This window comes from Rhinatrema bivittatum, chromosome 9 (assembly GCF_901001135.1).
Source record: "Rhinatrema bivittatum chromosome 9, aRhiBiv1.1, whole genome shotgun sequence".
Lineage (NCBI taxonomy): Eukaryota > Metazoa > Chordata > Amphibia > Gymnophiona > Rhinatrematidae > Rhinatrema > Rhinatrema bivittatum.
In genome coordinates, this window is record NC_042623.1 from 90,190,723 (window position 1) to 90,212,321 (window position 21,599).

A 21,599-nucleotide genomic window follows, 5' to 3' on the forward strand; every position below is an offset into this window, starting at 1 on the left:
GTTAGGCCAGGGCAGTTTTTCTCAACGTTTTGTATGCCAGAGACTGGCTGCCTACCTTCCTTAAATCATGTGGACCAATTGTAGTGCTGATGAGGTGGAGCCTGGTCCCCAGAAAATTAAGGAACGTGATGAGGGGGAGGGGGGAGAATGTACACCCTCCTCCACTTGCTCTTTGATTTCATGGGTCAACCCTGCAGCTGGCCTGTCATTTTGAGAAAGTCACTAGCCAGTTTAAGAAAAATGTATTCTAAAAACGTTTCTCCAATTAAAAAAGCCACCTCCCTTCTTCTCACTCTTTTCCTTCTTCCCTCTCCTACCCAACCAACAATAGTGTCCTCAAGAAAAGAAAAAACACCTCCCTCTATCTCCTATGTAGCCACCAGTTGATTATTAATATAATCTCCGATCCAATGAACTACCAGTTAGTCATTTAAAAAAAAAGAAAAAATATCCCTTTCTCTTTCCCTCCCTCCAACCAAGTCAGCTGCCAGCTGCCAGCTGCCAGCTGATCGTTAAAAAAAATTAAAAAGACAAGAAATCACCCTTGGCAGTCAGCAACACTTCCACAGTTACTACCCACACTCCATGGATTTTTTTTTTAATATGGGGCTAGTCCCAAACTGTTGCACTAGTGGACCCTTGGACCAAGGGGGAGTTGATGCTACCTGCAGGGAGGAGTTGCACAAGTGCTTGCTGTTGGTAGGCGAGGCTGGAGACAGACAGAGACCCCTCTGGAGGTTCACCAACACCAGCCCATGTTCCCTGGGGCGGGCTGGACTTACATGGGGTCTCTGTGATGACGGAGGCAGGTGGCGTATCTCATAGTCAGATTCCAGGCAGGGGTTGAGGCAGGCGGGTTATTTCATGGTCAGTGTCCGGTCCGGGATCAAAGCTGAGGAGATCCAAGAAGTCAAGGAACTCATTAACTCAGGAACTCAGGAACTAACCCTCAGCTCACCAGAAGCGAGGAGACCTGTTTCCAAGGTGAAGGCTGGAAGCAGGGTCCAGCCTTATATAGCCCTGAAGGGTTGACGTCATCTGGGAGAGCCAGCGAAATTTTCCCACTGCGGGCCCTTTAAATGTTGGCAGGAGACGCGCGCGCACGCACGCCTAGGGGAAGTCCCATACAGGTAGAGGTCGGCGGCGTCCCTGCCGCAGAGAGGAGAGCAGGGGAGATGTTGGCTGGTGGCTCAGAGCCACGAGGAGGGCCGGGCCGGAGGCTTGCATCAGCAGCAGCTCCCTGCCGCCGCCAGGAATTATTGGAGGGGGAATGGTGAATGGAGCGGAGGGTGTCGTAGTGCCTCTGTGTCGCTCCATGGTGGGACCGCGCCTTGGGTACTGTGTACAGTTCTGGTCGCCGCATCTCAGGGAAGGTGTGGTTGCGATGGAGGGGGTACAGAGAAGGGCTACCAAGATGATAAAGGGAATGGAACAACTCCCCTATGAGGAAAGACTAAAGAGGTTAGGACTTTTCAGCTTGGAGAAGAGACGACTGAGGGGGGATATGATAGAGGTGTTTTAAAATCATGAGAGGTCTAGAACGGGTAGATGTGAATCGGTTATTTACTCTTTCAGATAGTAGAAAGACTAGGGGTCACTCCATGAAGTTAGCATGGGGCACATTTAAAACTAATCTGAGAAAGTTCTTTTTTACTCAACGCACAATTAAACTCTGGAATTTGTTGCCAGAGAATGTGGTTCATGCAGTTAGTATAGCTGTGTTTAAAAAAGGATTGGATAAGTTCTTGGAGGAGAAGTCCATTACCTGCTATTAAGTTCACTTAGAGAATAGCCACTGCCATTAGCAATGGTTACATGGAATAGACTTAGTTTTTGGGTACTTGCCAGGTTCTTATGGCCTGGATTGGCCACTGTTGGAAACAGGATGCTGGGCTTGATGGACCCTTGGTCTGACGCAGTATGGCATTTTCTTATGTTCTTATGTTCTTAGGAAGCCCAAGCTTGCTCCTGCCATGGCGGGGCAACAAGAGGTGAGTGAGGCCAGTCGCGGGGCTCTGTGGCCAGCATGCGAAACACAAACTGGGCTGGCATGACGATTAGGTGGACTAGGTGGTCACCTAGTGGTGGTGGTCACCTAGTGCACCAGAAGTGGATGGGACTTCATCGCATGATGCAAGAGTGCTATTTTTGAAATGGCAGGAGACTCAGGTGTGGTGTTGGGGAAGCAGGAGGGATTGTGGGTGTGCAGGCCTATCGATTTGCGATACAGTGGGTTTAGAGAGAGGGAGAGAGAAAGAGAGAACACGTGATGCGGTGATGATGCCACTGTCAAGGTCAGTTGGCCACCCTCGCACCAGCACTGGTCCCAAAGCCTGATATCTGGGAAAGGAACATTTACTGTTGAATGTTAATGAGCCTGCATGAGACTGAATCAGCATCCACTCCATTCTCAGCCTCTGCAGTAGATGGTTCCCTCCTGAGGTGGGGCCTGAGAGTGTGGAGAAGACCCTAGCCCAGTCTCATTCCGACTCATTATCATTCAGCTACAGCTGCTCCTTCCCAGAGATGGGGCCTCAGGACTGCCCCAAGTGGACAAAAAGATGTACATGACAGGGTAGCACAAGGCAGGAGGGGAAGGTTAGGAAAAGTCTTCACTGGCTGTGGTGCAGGATGCAGTGCATTGCTTCCTTCTCATTCTCCTGCAACCACTGTTGCTCTGCAGACCAGGAGAAATACTGCAGGAAACCAGAGGTTGAGAAAGAGCAAACATATTATGGGTGCATTCTCTTCTCCTCACCATAGGGTAGACCAACTATCTCAGCAAACATCTGTAACCAAGATGGCAGCATGCGGCTGCCTTAGGAGCTGTTCTAATGAGACCGAAATGTTAGCCAGCAGGTGTCACCACTCATGTAGCAAATCAATATCTTTTCTTGGAGATTTATCAACCCATCTGTGCTGTTGCCGCATATACCAATACCACATCAGGCCAGCCTACCATGCCAAGCGGGCCCTGTCAGATGGTTTAAGATTTATTTTTGTGCTATTGGAATGTTAATGTAGCAATCACTGAGCTGTTTCCCTCCTTGACTTTTTAGAAATTCCTGTTTATATGTCCTCTGTGGGAATAATGTACAAGGAAGAAATGTTAGTCATAAAACTCCAGAAAACACACAGACTACAATATGTTTTAATTTTCTTTTAAAAAAATCCCCAAACCCTGCATCTACACTTAATTCAATCCTGCAGAGATGAGTAACTTTTGAAATATGTTTCTTGTGACTCACAAGTATATTGCTTTATATACTATGCACTAATTCCCTTCTTTTAGCTGAACAGAGAGTAAATAAAGGAATAGTTTTTTAATTAAGTGTTTCCAGATATATAAGTTGATAGACTACATTTCACCACAGAGATACTGCATTGAGAACATACAAAAATGCATGAGAACTACTTTGTTGCTTGGAACTGCCAGTCAATTTGCACTGAGATAGCAAGATATTAAAACAACAACAGTAGCAAAACATTGTTTTTCTGATAGTTAAGTTGGCAGCCAGACTAAATTGTTAAGTATACATTTTTTTGTTCTGGTTTTTTTTTAATGTAAGTCCTCCTACAATATGAGTGTTTAGTCTTATTTTTAAAGAAATGTTATCCTATTGGGCCACTTTTGTAAGTCCAGATAAATCAGGGTGTTGCTGTCACTAATCCTCAACATACTTGTCTGGATTCCACATAAATAAAGGGGCCAATATCCTAAAGAGAATTAATGCTATCACAAGCATTAATGTGCATTTAAATGCTTGCATTATCCATCTCCAGTTGTTACATAGAAACAAGGGCAGAAAAAGATCCATCGAGTCTGCCCAACAAGCCTATGGTAGTATCTGCTGCACCATGCAGGTCACCCCCCTTGCTTATTAGTTTCCCAAATCGTAAACGTCAGGGCCCTCATTGGTTACAGTCTGAATCCAATTCCATGCTATCCCTTGCCATTGAAGCAGAGAGCAATGATGGAGTTATTTACACTTTCAGATAATAGAAGGACCAGGGGGCACTCCATGAAATTAGCAAGTAGCACATTTAAGACTAATCGGTGAAAATTCTTTTTCACTCAACGCACAATAAAGCTCTGGGATTTGTTGCCAGAGGATGTGGTTAGTGCAGCTAGTGAGCTGGATTCTAAAAAGTTTTGGATAGGTTCTTGCAGGAGAAGTCCATTAACTTCTATTAATCAAGTTTACTTAGCTAATAGCCACCTCTATTAATGGCATCAGTAGCATGGGATCTTCTTGGTGTTTGGGTAATTGCCAGGTTCCTGAGGCCTGGTTTGGCCTCTGTTGGAAACAGGATGCTGGGCTTGATGGACCCTTGGTCTGACCCAGCATGGCAATTTCTTATGTTCATTAACAGCATGTAGGCTTATTGGTTAAGGGTAGTAACCGCTGCACCAGCAAGTTACCCCCTGCTTATTTGCTTCCCCAGATCATAAGATTTGGGGCCCTCATTGGTTGCTGTCTGAATCCCATTCCCCTCTTCCTCTGCCGTTGAAGCAGAGAGCACTTTTGGAATTGCATTAACAGTATCCAGGCTTATTCGTTAAGGGGCGCAACTGCTGCAGCAAAAAGTTACCCCATGCATGCTTTTCTTCATTTCCATCCTCTAGTTTTTAGGGATCCACAGTGTTTATCCCAAATCCTTTTGAATTCTTTCACTGTTTTTGTCTTCACCACCTTCTCTGGAAGGGCATTCCAGGCATCCACCAACCTCTCCAAGAAAAAATGTTTCTCTTGATTTGATGACCTAGGGGTTAAAGGGGCTCTTAGGGAAGATAAGGCCATTGAGGAAAGACTAAATTAATTCTTTGCTTCTGTGTTTACTAATGAGGATGTTAGGGTGATACCAGTTCCAGCGATTGTTTTCAAGGGTGATGAGTCAGATGTATTGAACCAAATCACTGTGAACCTAGAAGATGTAGCAGGCCAGATTGACAAACTAAAGAGTAGCAAATCACCTGACCTGATGGTATGCATCCCAGGGTTCTGAAGGAGCTCAAATATGAAATTTCAGATCTATTAGTTAACATTTGTAACCTATCATTAAAATAATCCATTGTACCTGAAGACTGGAGGGTGGCCAATATAACCCCAACATTTAAAAAGGGCTCCAGGGATGATCTGGGAAACTATAGACCAGTGAACCTAACTTCAGTGCTAGGAAAAATAGTGGAATCTATTCTAAAGATCAAAATCGCAGAGCATATAGAAAGACATGGTTTAATGGAACACAGTCAGCATGGATTTACCCAAGGCAAGTCTTGCCTCACAAATCTGCTTCATTTTTTTGAAGGGGTTAGTAAACATGTGGATAAAGGTGAACCGGTAGATGTAGTATATTTGGATTTTCAGAAGGCATTTGACAAAGTCCCTCATGAGAGGCTTCTAAGAAAACTAAAAAGTGATTGGATAGGAGGCAGTCATTTTGTGGATTACAAACTGGTTAAAAAAAGACAGGAAACAGAGAGTAGGATTAAATGGTCAATTTTCTCAGTGGAAAAGAGTAAAACAGTGGAGTACCTCAGGGATCTGTACTTGGACTGGTGCTTTTCAATATATTTATAAATGATCGGGAAAGGAATACGACGAGTGAGGTTATCAAATTTGCATATGATACAAAATTGCAGGAAGACCTTGTGAGACTGGAAGATTGGACATCCAAATGGCAGATGAAATTTAATGTGTACAAGTGCAAGCTGTGGCATATATGGAAAAATAACTCATGCTGTAGTTACACGATTTTAGGTTCCATGTTAGGAGCTACCACCCAGGAAACAGATCAAGGCATCATAGTGGATAATACATTGAAATCGTCGGCTCAGTGTGCTGCAGCAGTTAAAAAAGGAAACAGAATGTTAGGAATTATTAGGAAGGGAAAGGTAAATAAAATAGAAAATGTGATAATGCCTCTGTATCGCTCTATGGTGAGACCGCACTTTGAGTTCTGTGTACAATTCTGGTCACCGTATCTCAAAAAAGATATAGTTGCACTGGAGAAGGTACAGAGGAGGGCAACCAAAATGATAAAGGGTTGGAACAGCTCCCCTATGAGGAAAGGCTAAAGAGGTTAGGGCTGTTCAGCTTGGAGAAAAGACGACTGGGGGGGATATTTTATAGAGGTCTTTAAAATCATGAGAGTTCTAGAACTGGTAGATATGAATCAGTTATTTACACTTTCGAATAATAGAAGGACTAGGGGGCACTCCATGAAGTTAGCAAGAGGCACATTTAAAACTATTTTGAGAAAATTCTTTTTCACTCAATGCACAATTAAGCACTGGAATTTGTTTCCAGAAGATGTGGTTAGTGCAGTTAGTGTAACTCAGTTTAAAATAGGTTTGGATAGGTTCTTGGAGGAGAGATCCATTGACTGTTATTGTTTGGGACCCCATCCTATGGCAGCCAAAGGAGAAGAGGGCCACTGTGGACCTCATCCCATGGAAGCTGAAGAAGAGATCTAGCAGTGACTGAAGAAGACGCCCTGTGTATATGAGTGGGAGCCTATGTGTGTGTATGTGTGAGTGGGAATCTTTATATGTGTATATGTGAGTGGGAGTCTTTGTGTGTGTGTGTGTGTGTTTTGGAGGGAGCCTGTGTGTGTATGTGTGTGCACATGTGTCCGTGTGTGTTTGCCTGTGCCTGTGAGCAGGACATTGCAGACAGAGCAATTTAGTAAAAAGCACCTGGCATTGCTCGGGTTGTCTGTTTCACAACTGATGTACATTTTTAAAACCAAACAAAAGTAGAAAAGATTTTCTTTTAATGAATTAAATTAATAGAAGAGCCTGTGTGTGTGTGTGTGAGAGAGAGCCTATGTGTCTGTCTGTCTGTCTCTGTGTGTGAGTGTCTGAGAGGCAGGACTTTGCAGAAAGAACATATTGACTTTGCACAGTGCACCTTTCACTGTTCTGATCACCACGTGGTAGCCACAGACAGATATGACAGTGTGACCGACTGACTGACACAAGCCTTTCACATATATACAAATAGACTGAAACTATAACCCCCTAGCTCCCCACAAGACATCAATGAAAGCAAATATAGGAATAAATTGCAAATGGTTCCAAAAACAGACAAGTTTATATTTTGAATAATGTAGCTAAACTTCTGGTTTCACTTTTAAAAATGAATAAAAACTTTCTTTCATTCTTTCTCTTATTCTTATGCCTTCCAGTCTTCTTCGTTCTTTCTCATTTTTAATGTCAAGAGGCTGGCAGCAAGGAAAGTCCCCGGGTCCCTTGTTTATCTCTATCGCAGGCACAATGCAAACTTTTCCATACTGGCTTGCCAATGTCTTCAAGACTTATTTGGAAGAATCACCCTTTTAAAGGGTGAAAAGCCATTTGGTCAGTATACTGGATCAACTGTTGACTATTCTTGGGCAGATTCCCAGATATGCTAAATTAGAGAAGTTGTTAGGAGACGTAGATCTAGTCATGGTTCACTTCCTAACATGATGCACTGGTCAACCTCAAGCATCAGCTTGCATTTCATTTCTGTTGCAGCTGATTTTCTTTCTTTCAAAAACATGTGAGCAGTACGACATAATAACCTATAAAACCGCTGATTTAAAAAAGTGTATCTTGTGTTATTTTGTGTGTGGTTACTGGCTAAGGACCTAAGCTCTTCCCAGCAGGCACTTGTGGTCACTCCTTCTTTGGCTAAATGGAATGTTACTTGGCAGTGGACTTTCAGTAGTATTGTACCTTCACTGACGAATTCACTTCTGGTTGAAATACAACTGGAAAATAACTATCTGGCTTTTAAGCAACACTTCAAAACGTGCTTTTGTTTAGCCTTTGCTTAAGCTAGGACTACTTCCCTCCCTTTTGTTATTTCTTATTTTATTTACTCTAGGTCTCTTTTTCCATTTTGAGATATGAGAGTTTCATATTTGGGGTTCTGTAAGTGGGATTTGGAAATGGTGGGTTGATCTGTTCTAGGGGAGGTGGGGTAATATAATTTGTGTTTGACCTGTTTGGAGGTAGGGGTTTTGGGTATGTTGTGTGATATTGGTCTTTTTTTTTATATATATTAGAAGGGTTGGGGTGGGTTATTTTGGTTCTTATATGCTATGTGGTATTTTTTTTCTCAGTTTATTACTATGATTAGCTGAGGGTGGGTGGGATGGAGGCTTAATTTATAGGTATTTTACAGTGGTGGTTTTGTTTTATTATGTTTAAGTATTGTTTGCTTTACAATAATGTTGATATATTGTTTGATTCCTTAATTTTGTATTATACCTTGGGCCTTTTTGGAAATTGCAGAATATCAACTATAACAAATAAATATTGTTTTAGTACCAGTTCTCCTTAGAAAAAAATGAAGTGATATTTGTTAGCACAAATAAGTGAATACAGAGGGCATATAATGACAGCACTGGCACTTTCTAGTATGTTCATGATTTGGACAATTGTTCAATAAGAATGATCTTAAAATAGAAAATTTCTGAGCCTGAATATGAACCCAGATATTAAGATCTATGGGTTATTTTCATCTCACAAAACTTTGATCAACATAAGAACATAAGAACATAAGAAATTGCCATGCTGGGTCAGACCAAGGGTCCATCAAGCCCAGCATCCTGTTTCCAACAGAGGCCAAACCAGGACACAAGAACCTGGCAATTACCCAAACACCTAGAAGATCCCATGCTACTGATGCAATTCATAGCAGTGGCTATTCCCTAAGTAAACTTGATTAATAGCAGTTAATGGACTTCTCTTCCAAGAACTTATCCAAACCTTTTTTGAACCCAGCTACACTAACTGCACTAACCACATCCTCTGGCAACAAATTCCAGAGATTTATTGTGCGTTGAGTGAAAAAGAATTTTCTCCGATTAGTCTTAAATGTGCTACTTGCTAACTTCATGGAATGCCCCCTAGTCCTTCTATTATTCGAAAGTGTAAATAACCGAGTCACATCTACTCGTTCAAGACCTCTCATGATCTTAAAGACCTCTATGATATCCCCCCTCAGCCGTCTCTTCTCCAAGCTGAAAAGCCCTAACCTCTTCAGCCTTTCCTCATAGGGGAGCTGTTCCATCCTCTTTATCATTTTGGTTACCCTTCTCTGTACCTTCTCCATTGCAACTATATCTTTTTTGAGATATGGCGACCAGAATTGTACACAGTATTCAAGGTGTGGTCTCACCATGGAGCGATATAGAGGCATTATGACATTTTCCGTTTTATTAACCATTCCCTTCCTAATAATTCCTAACATTTTATTTGCTTTTTTGACTGCTGCAGCACACTGAGCCAAAAGACACTCAATAGCACTGATGTTGAAATGCACTGATGTTGAAATGTTTTTATGAGAGGCTTTGTAAGATAACGGCTAAGCTTTTCAATAGATCACGTGCAAATTCAGCTTTGGCATAGGATATTTGAGTGACTTATTCAAGGTCAAAGTCAGCTGGTGGAGGTGGGATTTGAAGTTGGGTTTCTAGGTTTCAAAGCTCTATGCTCTGACCACATAGACTAATCTACTTCCCTTCTATGAGGGCGGATGATAGAGATGAGAAGTTAAATGACATGGCTGGGTTCACCTAGGGGAGGATGGATTTGAACTTGGGTTTCTAGTTTTAAAAGCTGAGGGGTCAATTTTTAAAACACCACCGAGCAGTAAAGATAGTTAATTTTAACTGGTCATCTTGGAAAATTTTCAGTTAGGTTTTCAGCTGAAAATTCTCCAAAATGTGACTGGTTAAGTTTAAACCTGCAATTCAGTTGCCTAATTTTAACAACCTAAACATATCTGGAGAGTGCTGAGAAGTTGTAAACCTGGTCCAGGAACATGCCTGAAGCCTCCCTTTTTTACCCTGCTAAGTTTATGTACCTTCCGCATTTAGACAGCTCTTTTCAGCTAGTTTGAGGGGGCCATTTTTGCACTTTCCACATTTAGAGGGCTACTTTTAGTCAGTTTGAGGGGGGCCATTTGTAACCAGCAAAATTTAAATGGCTAACTCTCAAAGTTATCCTGCTAAATCTTTTGAAAATCCATCCTCAAGTGCTCTGACCAAATAGATAGATTCCCATCTGAGGAATAATGATGATGAAAGAAAATAAATTGGAAACTAAATCCTCATTATTGTTATTGTTATTATTATTATTACTGCTACTATTATTAACATGATTTGTATGGTGCATACCAAATGTATGCAGCATCGACTCACGCTAGAGAGATAACATTCCTGGATAGAATAAATGATAGCTTTATGGAGCAATTGGTTCAGGAACCGACGAGAGAGGGAGCAATTTTAGATCTAATTCTCAGTGGAGCACAGGACTTGGTGAGAGAGGTAACGGTGGTGGGGCCGCTTGGCAATAGTGATCATAATATGATCAAATTTGATTTAATGACTGGAAAAGGAACAGTGTGCAAATCCAAGGCTCTCGTGCTAAACTTTCACAAGGGAAACTTTGATAAAATGAGAAAAATTGTTAGAAAAAAACTGAAAGGAGCAGCTACAAAAGTAAAAAATGTCCAAGAGGCGTGGTCATTGTTAAAAAATACCATTCTAGAAGCACAGTCCAGATGTATTCCACACATTAAGAAAGGTGGAAAGAAGGCAAAACGATTACCAGAATGGCTAAAAGGGGAGGTGAAAGAAGCTATTTTAGCCAAAAGATCTTCATTCAAAAATTGGAAGAAGGATCCAACAGAAGAAAATAGGATAAAGCATAAACATTGGCAAGTTAAATGTAAGACATTGATAAGGCAGGCTAAGAGAGAATTTGAAAAGAAGTTGGCTGTAGAGGCAAAAACTCACAGTAAAAACTTTTTTAAATATATCCGAAGCAGAAAGCCTGTGAGGGAGTCAGTTGGACCGTTAGATGATTGAGGGGTTAAAGGAGCACTTAGAGAAGATAAGGCCATCGCGGAAAGATTAAATGATTTCTTTGCTTCGGTGTTTACAGAAGAAGATGTTGGGGAGGTACCCGTAATGGAGAAGGTTTTCATGGGAAATGATTCAGATGGACTGAATCAAATCACGGTGAACCTAGAAGATGTGGTAGGCCTGATTGACAAACTGAAGAGTAGTAAATCACCTGGACTGGATGGTATACACCTCAGAGTTCTGAAGGAACTAAAAAATGAAATTTCAGACCTATTAGTAAAAATTTGCAACTTATCATTAAAATCATCCATTGTACCTGAAGACTGGAGGATAGCAAATGTAACCCCGATATTTAAAAAGGGCTCAAGGGGCGATCCGGGAAACTACAGACCGGTTAGCCTGACTTCAGTGTCAGGAAAAATAGTGGAAAGTGTTCTAAACATCAAAATCACAGAACATATAGAAAGACATGGTTTAATGGAACAAAGTCAGCATGGCTTTACCTAGGGCAAGTCTTGCCTCACAAATCTGCTTCACTTTTTTGAAGGAGTTAATAAACATGTGGATAAGGGTGAACCGGTAGATATAGTATACTTGGATTTTCAGAAGGCATTTGACAAAGTTCCTAATGAGAGGCTTCTAGGAAAAGTAAAAAGTCATGGGATAGGTGGCGATGTCCTTTCGTGGATTGCAAACTGGCTAAAAGACAGGAAACAGAGAGTAGGATTAAATGGGCAATTTTCTCAGTGGAAGGGAGTGGACAGTGGAGTGCCTCAGGGATCTGTATTGGGACCCTTACTGTTCAATATATTTATAAATGATTTGGAAAGAAATACGACGAGTGAGATAATCAAATTTGCAGATGACACAAAATTGTTCAGAGTAGTTAAATCACAAGCAGATTGTGATAAATTGCAGGAAGACCTTGTGAGACTGGAAAATTGGGCATCCAAAATGGCAGATGAAATTTAATGTGGATAAGTGCAAGGTGATGCATATAGGGAAAAATAACCCGTGCTATAATTACACAATGTTAGGTTCCATATTAGGTGCTACAACCCAAGAAAGAGATCTAGGTGTCATAGTGGATAACACACTGAAATCGTCGGTGTAGTGTGCTGCGGCAGTCAAAAAAGCAAACAGAATGTTGGGAATTATTAGAAAAGGAATGGTGAATAAAACGGAAAATGTCATAATGCCTCTGTATCGCTCCATGGTGAGACCGCACCTTGAATACTGTGTACAATTCTGGTCGCCGCATCTCAAAAAAGATATAATTGCGATGGAGAAGGTACAGAGAAGGGCTACCAAAATGATAAGGGGAATGGAACAACTCCCTTATGAGGAAAGACTAAAGAGGTTAGGACTTTTCAGCTTGGAGAAGAGACAACTGAGGGGGGATATGATAGAGGTGTTTAAAATCATGAGAGGTCTAGAACGGGTAGATGTGAATCGGTTATTTACTCTTTCGGATAGTAGAAAGACTAGGGGGCACTCCATGAAGTTAGCATGGGCCACATTTAAAACTAATTGGAGAAAATTCTTTTTTACTCAACGCACAATTAAACTCTGGAATTTGTTGCCAGCGAATGTGGTTAGTGCAGTTAGTATAGCTGTGTTTAAAAAAGGATTGGATAAGTTCTTGGAGGAGAAGTCCATTACCTGCTATTAAGTTCATTTAGAGAATAGCCACTGCCATTAGCAATGGTTACATGAAATAGACTTAGTTTTTGGGTACTTGCCAGGTTCTTATGGCCTGGATTGGCCACTGTTGGAAACAGGATGCTGGGCTTGATGGACCCTTGGTCTGACCCAGTATGGCATTTTCTTATGTTCTTATGTTCTTATTGTACAGAGACAAATAAATAATAGATAGTCCTTTCTCCTTGGAGCTTACAATCTACTTAAGATGGACAGGCAAGACATCAAGGCAAAAATAAGTAGATGACTTGGAGTGAACAGGGAGAAGGTAAGCTTGGGAAAAATAACTAAACTAACTAAACTGGGTGGGTTATAGGTGGGAAGAGACAGCTTTAATTAAGTAAAATTGCATGAAATGAGACTTTTAAAGAATCTATGCAAGAAAGTGCAGTGGGCTGGGTAAAAAGTATGGATAATACTCTACCCAGAGAACCCAGCTTGGCTCTTAGATTAATATTTAAAGCTGGCTCTGAAACCTTCATGCAAGACAATAGAAAACAAAGAGGCCAGTCTTATCCTGAGGCTGTTAGTTCTTCAGGCTAAGATTTAAGGGTCAGATGTACTAATGGGCTTTTCTCATTGTGGGTCTATTGGAAGATATTTAATACTTCTGTAGTAGATTAAATGACAGGGCACATACTGCTGCAATATAGATGTGAAATGATTTAAATCTAGTTCTGGATTCCTACCCATCTAAAAAGTAGTTATTTCCTGATAAACACTGACCAAGAACTATCAGCATACAATGCAGAATATTTCCTTCAGGTATTGGAGAAGAAGCTATAAAAGGTATATTGGCCAACACTAAGGGATTTTGAAAGCTATTTGTTGATACTCAATAGATTTATGAGGTTAAAATTTATTTTTACCCACAGAAATCTAAGTGGTTAAAAATCCCTCCCCCCAACCCTTGTCTGGATAAAATGTGCCCGCACAAAATTGCTGTGTACACAGATTGAGTGAGACACAATATGGGCCAGGTAGGGTTGTGACCAGCACGGGGTTTTCAAAGTTAGCCAGTAAGTGAAATATTCAGTGCTAACTTTCTAAATACTAATATTACTATAACTACTACTATTAGTATTTATCATTATATAGTGCTACTAGATATAAACAACATTATACAGATACACATATAAGACAGTACCAACACCATGGGGTTTACGATCCAGTCAAGAGTCTATGGGAAATCTATTTATTATAGATAAAAGGTTATGATTTAAAAGCAGCCTAAAAAAGTTGAGCTTTTAGACTGGATTTAAATATGGCCAGACAGTGAACATGATGCACTGACTTAGGAAGCCTATTCCTGGCACTTGGTGCAGAATGGTGGGCAGCGCAAATATGGGAGTTGACAATGGAGGAGAAGGACACAGAAAACAGAAATTTGCTCAGTGAATGGAGGTCATAAGGAAGGGTGTAGGGAGAGACAAGAGAAAATATATAAAATGGAGAGCTACAGAGTGAATGCATTTGTAAAGGATTAAGAGCAAATATCTACAGTCGGGAGAATTGCTGGACCAGAGGCAGCATGGATTCACCAGGGGAAGATCCTGTCAGACAAATCTGATTGACTTTTTTGACTGGGTAACCAAGGAATTGGATCAAGGAAGAGCACTTGATGTCATCTACTTGGATTTCAGCAAAGCTTTTGATACGATCCTGCACAGGAGACTGGTGAATAAAATGAGAAGCTTAGGAGTGAGTGCCGAGGTGGTGGCCTGGATTGCAAACTGGTTGACGGACAGAAGACAATGTTTGATGGTAAATGGAACTCTTTCTGAAGAGAGAGCGGTTTTAAGCGGTGTACCGCAGGGATCGGTGTTGGGACCGGTCCTGTTCAATATCTTTGTGAGCGACATTGCGGACGGATAGAAGGTAAGGTTTGTCTTTTTGCGGATGACACTAAGATCTGCAACAGAGTGACACGCCAGAAGGAGTGGAGAGAATGAGTCGGGATTTAGGGAAGCTGGAAGAGTGGTCGAAGATGTGGCAGCTGATATTCAATGCCAAGAAGTGCAGAGTCATGCATATGGGGAGTGGAAATCTGAATGAACTGTATTCGATGGGGGGAGAAAGGCTGATGTGCACAGAGCAGGAGAGAGACCTTGGGGTGATAGTGTCTAATGATCTGAAGTCAGCGAAACAATGTGACAAGGCGATAGCTAAAGCCAGAAGAATGCTGGGCTGCATAGAGAGAGGAATATCGAGTAAGAAAAGGAAGTGATTATCCCCTTGTACAGGTCCTTGGTGAGGCCTCACCTGGAGTACTGTGTTCAGTTCTGGAGACTGTATCTCCAAAGAGACAGAGACAAGATGGAGGCATTCCAGAGAAGGGCGACCAAAAAGGTGGAAGGTCTTCATCGAATGACTTATGAGGAGAGATTGAAGAATCTAAATATGTACACCCTGAAGGAAAGGAGGAGCAGAGGTGATATGATACAGACTTTCAGATACTTGAAAGGTTTTAATGATCCAAAGACAATGACAAACCTTTTCCGTCAGAAAAAAATCAGCAGAACCAGGGGACATGATTTGAAGCTCCAGGGAGGAAGACTCAGAACCAATGTCTCCTCCTAACCCTTCCCTAACCTTATACCTATTTTCCTAGAATCCCTTTACTCTCTAGCTCTGTTTAACTCAGCGCAGTTAAGTTACACCTAAATGATAGTTCTGTTTTTAAAAGCCTCTACTTGTTTATGTTCAAATACTTATATACTTACCTTTGTTAAATGTATAACGCTTGTATAACCTTTGTTAAATATATAACGCTCCGGCGTAAGTTCCTGTTCACTGTACACCGACGTGATATCTCTGATAAGCGGTGGTATATAAAAAATTATAAATAAATAAATAAATAAATAAATAAATAAATAAATAATATTTCTTCACGGAGAGGGTGGTAGATGCCTGGAATGTCCTTCCGGAGGAAGTGGTGAAGACCAGCACTGTGAAGGACTTCAAAGGGGCGTGGGATAAACACTGTGGATCCATAAAGTCTAGAGGACATGAATGAATGTGGAAAAAAGGATTTGCATTCACAAAAAAGTAGGGAGTAGCTTGCTTGTTACGGCGGTTACTACCCGAAACCAAATAAGCCTGATACTTCACTTTCAATGCATATCCAGCATAGCTCTCTGCTTCAACAGCAGGGGAGAAAGACTGATACTTCACGCATATCCAGCATAGCTCTCTACTTCAACGGCAGGGGGAATGAAGAAAAATGGATCTATATACAGACAACAACCAACAAGGACTGAATTACATAGTCTGGGTAAACAAATAAGCATGGGTGTAGCTTGCTTATTGCGGCGGTTACTACCCCTAACTAATTAAGCTAGATATTTCACTTAGATGCAGCTCCAACACTGCTCTCTACATTAATGGTGGGGGTGGAAGGGAAATAGAACCAAAACGTTACTAAGAGCCAAGAGTAACAGATAAGTATGAGGAAAAAAAAAAGTGCGAAACTTGCTGGGCAGACTGGATGGGCTGTTTGGTCTTCTTCTGCCGTCATTTCTGTGTTTCTATGTTTCTATAAGAGAAGCATGAATTGAACTGTACGTGGAAGCGTATGGAGAACCAATGTAATGACTTGAGAAGAAGGGTTACATGGTAATAGCAATGTTGAAAGAGAATTAGTCATGCAGCTGAATTTTAAGAGATTGTAGTGGAGACAGATGGTTCAGTGGGAGACCTGCGAGGAGCAGGTTGCAGTAGTCTAAATATGTCCAAGTAAGTGCAGTTGCACAAATAGCTGACTTAAATCTAACCGCACAGGTGTGATTAGTTTTAACAATCTATTCTGCCACAGCATTAGTTATTTAGCTGCTGCTGAACAACCTGAGCTTTTATGTAGCTGATAACTTGTGGCTGTGTCATTGGAGAGGACCCGTGCCCCCATGGTTGATCCTGCCCCCTGAGCTGGGGCCCTGGTTGGCTTAGTGATGAACCTGGCTGGTAGTTCTCATTGTGGGTCAAATCATGGGGATTGATGGATCAACATGAGGTATTTCCAGACCCCAAACATCATATTTGATTCTAAATTAAAATCTGACCTTCCTCAATTTAATGCCACCAATCTTAAAACTTCTCAGTTATAGCCTTGTTGTCTTAACTCAAAGCCTCTTACTTGTTTTTACTGTGTGTCCTGTCTGTCTGCCTTGACTAGACTGTAAGCTCCAAAGAGCAGGGACTGTATATTTTGTGTCTCTGTACAAAGCTGCATACATCTGGTATGTGCTATAGAAATCATGATGATAATGATAATTTGAAGGTTTTATTGAAGAGATAAATCATAGGGCCTGTTGGATGGTAATGTGTGGGGGGTTAGCAGTTTCTTCGTGTGGCAGAGCCAAAAGGAGTAGTACACTGCTAAATGGCACTGTGTGAGGTTTGCTTTTTCCATGAGGGCCTGCAGTAATGTTTGAGTCTTACTGCTAAATTTCCTGTGTTTAGGGCTGTGGTTATCCTCCCAGCTTTACTCTTATTCAATGTTTAATAAAAAAGGAAAAACAGTTTGTCAGGATTGCTTTAGTGAAAAAAAAATGTGTACATTGTATACAGCAGCTCAAAATTGCCTAGTACTAGCAGAAATAGCAGCAGCTTATGTTATTGATTATTTATTTATTTAATTACAAAAAAATTGTATACCGTCTCCCCAGATCTCAATGGAATGCCCAAGGTGGTTTGCAAAAATGCACCTAAGTGCCACCTATCAAATATAATTAATGACAAAACAGATAAAATATATTAAAAACACTCATATCTTGCTACTCCCTCCACATCTTTCTTTCTTAGTTACTGTTTTTCTGTCCTTTACCATTCCCACAGTCTTTTAGTTTTTGTTCTTTTTCCCTCTAGGCAATATGATAAAGATAACTTGCTGTATCATTTGAAAGGATTTAAAGATGGTATCAAGTACTCGCTGGCTGATGACTAGAGGTGGTTAAGCCAGACAATTTGAAGGGAGAGCCAAGTCAAGTGGTGTTACCTGAGCCAAAATGTAAAAAGACCTAAGTTATGCAAGAATAACTTTAAACCCAATCAAAAATAAATTAACATTTTCTAATCATTTATGTCTGTACTGATTTTTAACTTTGAAACAGTTTTTCCTTTCTTCATCTCAGTTGTCCCCCTTATTTTCCTCTACTCAGTCTCTTTCTTCCATCTTTCTGTATACTCACTATATTGCTCTCTTTTTTTCATATGTCCATCTTTGGTTCTACTCTATTAAAATGCCTTTGTCTTACTATCATCACCTTACATTCTCTGTTAACTCATTTCATCATGTGTCAGTCATCTGTATCTATCTGTTGCAGATGTAGACGCTTAGGCTGAGGGGGAGTTGGTGCAACCTGCGGGGAGGAGCCCTGCAGGTTCCCACCATCGACAGGTGGAGTTGGCTGAATCAGAGGCCCGTTTGGAGTTTTGCCAAAACCAGCCCATGTTCCCCTTAGGTTGAGCCCTTGGGTGCCAGGCTGGCTGGTCTTAGGTGCGGGCCTCTGTAGAGGTGAGGATCCATCAAAATGAAGTTGTTGCAGGCCAACATGAAGAAGGAAGTGAAGTCGGGCAAGCAGTGGTCGGAGCAGGCAACAATCACCAGGGTCAGATTCAGGCTATGGTTAGAAGCAAGCAGCAGTCCAGCAGGGTCATGGTTCAAGCAATAGTCGGAGCAGGCAGTGTACAATCAGAAGCAGAAGGAAGCAGAGGTCAGAAGCAGGTGGAGGTCAAGCAGCGTTGATGCCTAAAGCAGAGTCAAAACCAGGAGTCCAATCTGAATGAGACGAAGAAGGGGGGATGAGAAACCATAGGAGCAGGATGAGATACTGAGGACAGGCGAAGAGGAGACTGACCACAAAGACAAGAAGACAGAAGACAAACCAGACTGCCAGGAACCAGGACCAGGACCCAGGAGCTCAGGAAGACATACAGTGGAGACAGGAACCAGGAAGTGAGGAATCAGGAATGCAGAAGCAAAGCTTTTCTCCAGAGTCGACCTATTGCCGAGCTATAGAGGAGGTGTCCTGGCCAGCTTTAAATAGTGGAGTCCCTGTGGTATCATTGGGTAGCACCAGCCATGGCTTCCTGCCACCTGCCCTTCACAGGGGATAGCATAGGCATGCGTGCATGCCTAGGAGGGCCTGGGACAGAGGCAGTGTTGGAGGCTGGTTGAACGCAGAGGTCTGCTGCACTGATGAGGAGGAGCAACTTCAGAGGTCACTGGAGCAGGGAAGGCCGGCGGCTCATGGCAGGCTGTAACCAGTGAGTTGGGAGGTCTCTCCCGGCTTCTGCGGGAACCAACTCAGGTTTGGGTCTGAAGGTAAGAGTGGCGGTCCGCGGGACAGGCTCACGGACTGCTGAATGCAACACGGTCCCATGCATTTCCGACCCCGGGTCTCTTTCGTCTCAATCTCTTTGTATGTCATTCTTCTCCCATTATTTCCTTCTCTACACCATACAGAAATGGATTCTAGACCTGGCTTCTAGGGATGTACATTCATTTAGAAATGAAATGAAAAATGCAATAAAATAAAGAGGGTTTGTTTTTTTTTTTGTTTGAAATGAAACAAAAGAAACCACTAATGAAATTTATGTTGGGTTTTTTGTCTCATTTCATTTCTTTCACCATTAAAACCTATAGTGGATGCAATTATTCAGCTATGTGCCAAGTGGAGGAGAGAAAATTTACAGGACTTATCACTAGCAAGCATTTTTTGAAGCAGCCTATCCTGATTTGCCTTTCTTTAAACTGAAACTGAAAGAACTGGATAATAGACACCATTTTGAGTCACTTGTGTTTGGACATTCAGAGTTTCAACAGACAGGCTGCAGCTCCTGGCTTCATATTAGAAAAAAAAAGTCTGAGGTAGTTATACAAAAGCTTACAAAGGGACTTTAGAAAAGCTTTGGGGTCGATTTTAAAAAGTCCGCACGTGCAGTTCCCAGTGTGCACACATGGATGCGCCAATTTTATAACATGCGTGCACTAGTGCGCGCATGCTATTACATTTTATGGCCATGTGCATATGCGTGCCATGCACATATTTGCGGGTGACCCATGACTCACACACATGGGGGGGATTTTATAACCTATACACGGCGACACAATCGGGCTTCCCCCAGATCAATTCCAATTAAGGAGTGGACTGGGAGAGAACTTTCCTATCCCTAACCGTACCCTTCCTAGCTCTTCTCCTCTCCTCCCCAACCCCTAACCTAATCCTACCTATCCCTGATTTTATTATTTTGTTACTTACTGCTCCTCCAGAGCAGAACTACTCTGTGCATGCTGGCCGGCTGCTGGTGTGCACTTCCTCGGGACAGCAGCTAATGGCTCTGTCCCAGCTCATCCCTCCCTGCCCATACCATGCTCCCTCGGGCCACTCCTTTTCCCTTGACCGGCACTTCTGCATGAACCGGGGTTTACGCTCATGGCCGGGCCTGTTGTAAAATACTGCAGAACTCAATGGCGAGAATCATAACCAACACCCACAAAAGGGACCACATCACCCCCATTCTAAAGGATCTGCACTGGCTTCCCATCCCTTTCCGCTTTCAATACAAAACTCTCACCATCCTACACAACATGCTTTACAAAGACTCGTGGCTCGAAGAACAGCCACGTTTCCGATCTTCTAACCGCCCCACCAGAACCTCCCTTGCAGGAACCCATCACACCCCATCCCTCAAAACTGCACGTGTCTTTCTATCAGGAACTGGTCCACCAGATAGCAGTAACCACTTCTTAAAATCTTCTCAAAGTACCTTTCCTCTCACTACTCCTACTACTCTTCACCTCTCCAGTTCCTAGGTCAATTCACCAGGGGAGCACAAAGAATCCGATCAGTCCTTTAGGGTAGAGTCCACAGAGGAAAGACCCTTTGCACATGCTCACTGGAAATATGTCCTGAGACACATCCCACAAAAAGATGCGGTAAAGGCAAGGAGAGGACCCCAAAAATGCAAAAACCCTTAGATGCTGGAAAAACCAGTGCAAAAATAGTAACTGGGGCTACAGAAGCATAGCATGTACCCAATAAACTATTGAAGGACCCCATCACCCACTTCTATAACTCTGTTGGAAAGCACTCCTGAAGTCATGCCTCTGCACACTTTCCCCCTTATTTATGCATACATGTGCATTAATAAAAGCTGAACAGTGTATGAGCATATGTTTCTGTGCACACATATTTTTGTCTGTAATTCTTTGTCCATATCTGAGTACATTTATACATTCTTCTGTGTATGATTCCGAACTTCCCTGCTTTTCTCTCTTATATGAGGATTTGCTAAATGCGACAAGTATTTTGTAAAAACATCTTAGAAAATCAGATAACCACCAATGCAGTACTTGGAAGTTCTGCTAACAGAGGGGTTTGTTGGTTACTTTGATCTAGGCATGGTTAAAAATAAATGTTAACTACTAGTTTACTATGACACTTTGGTGATTGATATCATTTCATTTTTTAATCAGTCATCTGAATTTAAGACTCTAAATTTACTCTGATGTGTTGGACTGTTTATGATTGAAATAAAACATTTGCTTGTGTGTATATCCAAATGATGGTAAGATAATTTTTCTCTTTGGTTAACTACATGGCATAAGTGCCTGTAAATGAGATCATGCAATTTTTGCCAAAGGGTGGCTTTTTTGGGGGGGGGAGGAACCAGGATATTGGAGAAGGGATCAGGTGGGAGGGTACCGTCAAATGAAAATGGCATAGCAAGTCATTTTGATAAAAATAGGGACAATTTTCCAACTGCTCGCATTGGTGCAGAGTCTGCATACTTTTTATTTGTGAGATTCACATCAGTTTTCAAAGGGAAAATACATGCAGACTTTCATTTTGAAAATAGCTGTGGATATAAAGTGGTCACAGCCCCTTACACCTTCTTTGTGTGCAGGTAGACTATCAGTTGAAAAAAAGTGCATATATAGGGGCAGATGTTAGAACCTGCGCGCGGGCGCAGATTTGTTCGCGAAACCCGACGCAAACAAATCTACGCCTGATTTTATAACATGCATGTGCAGC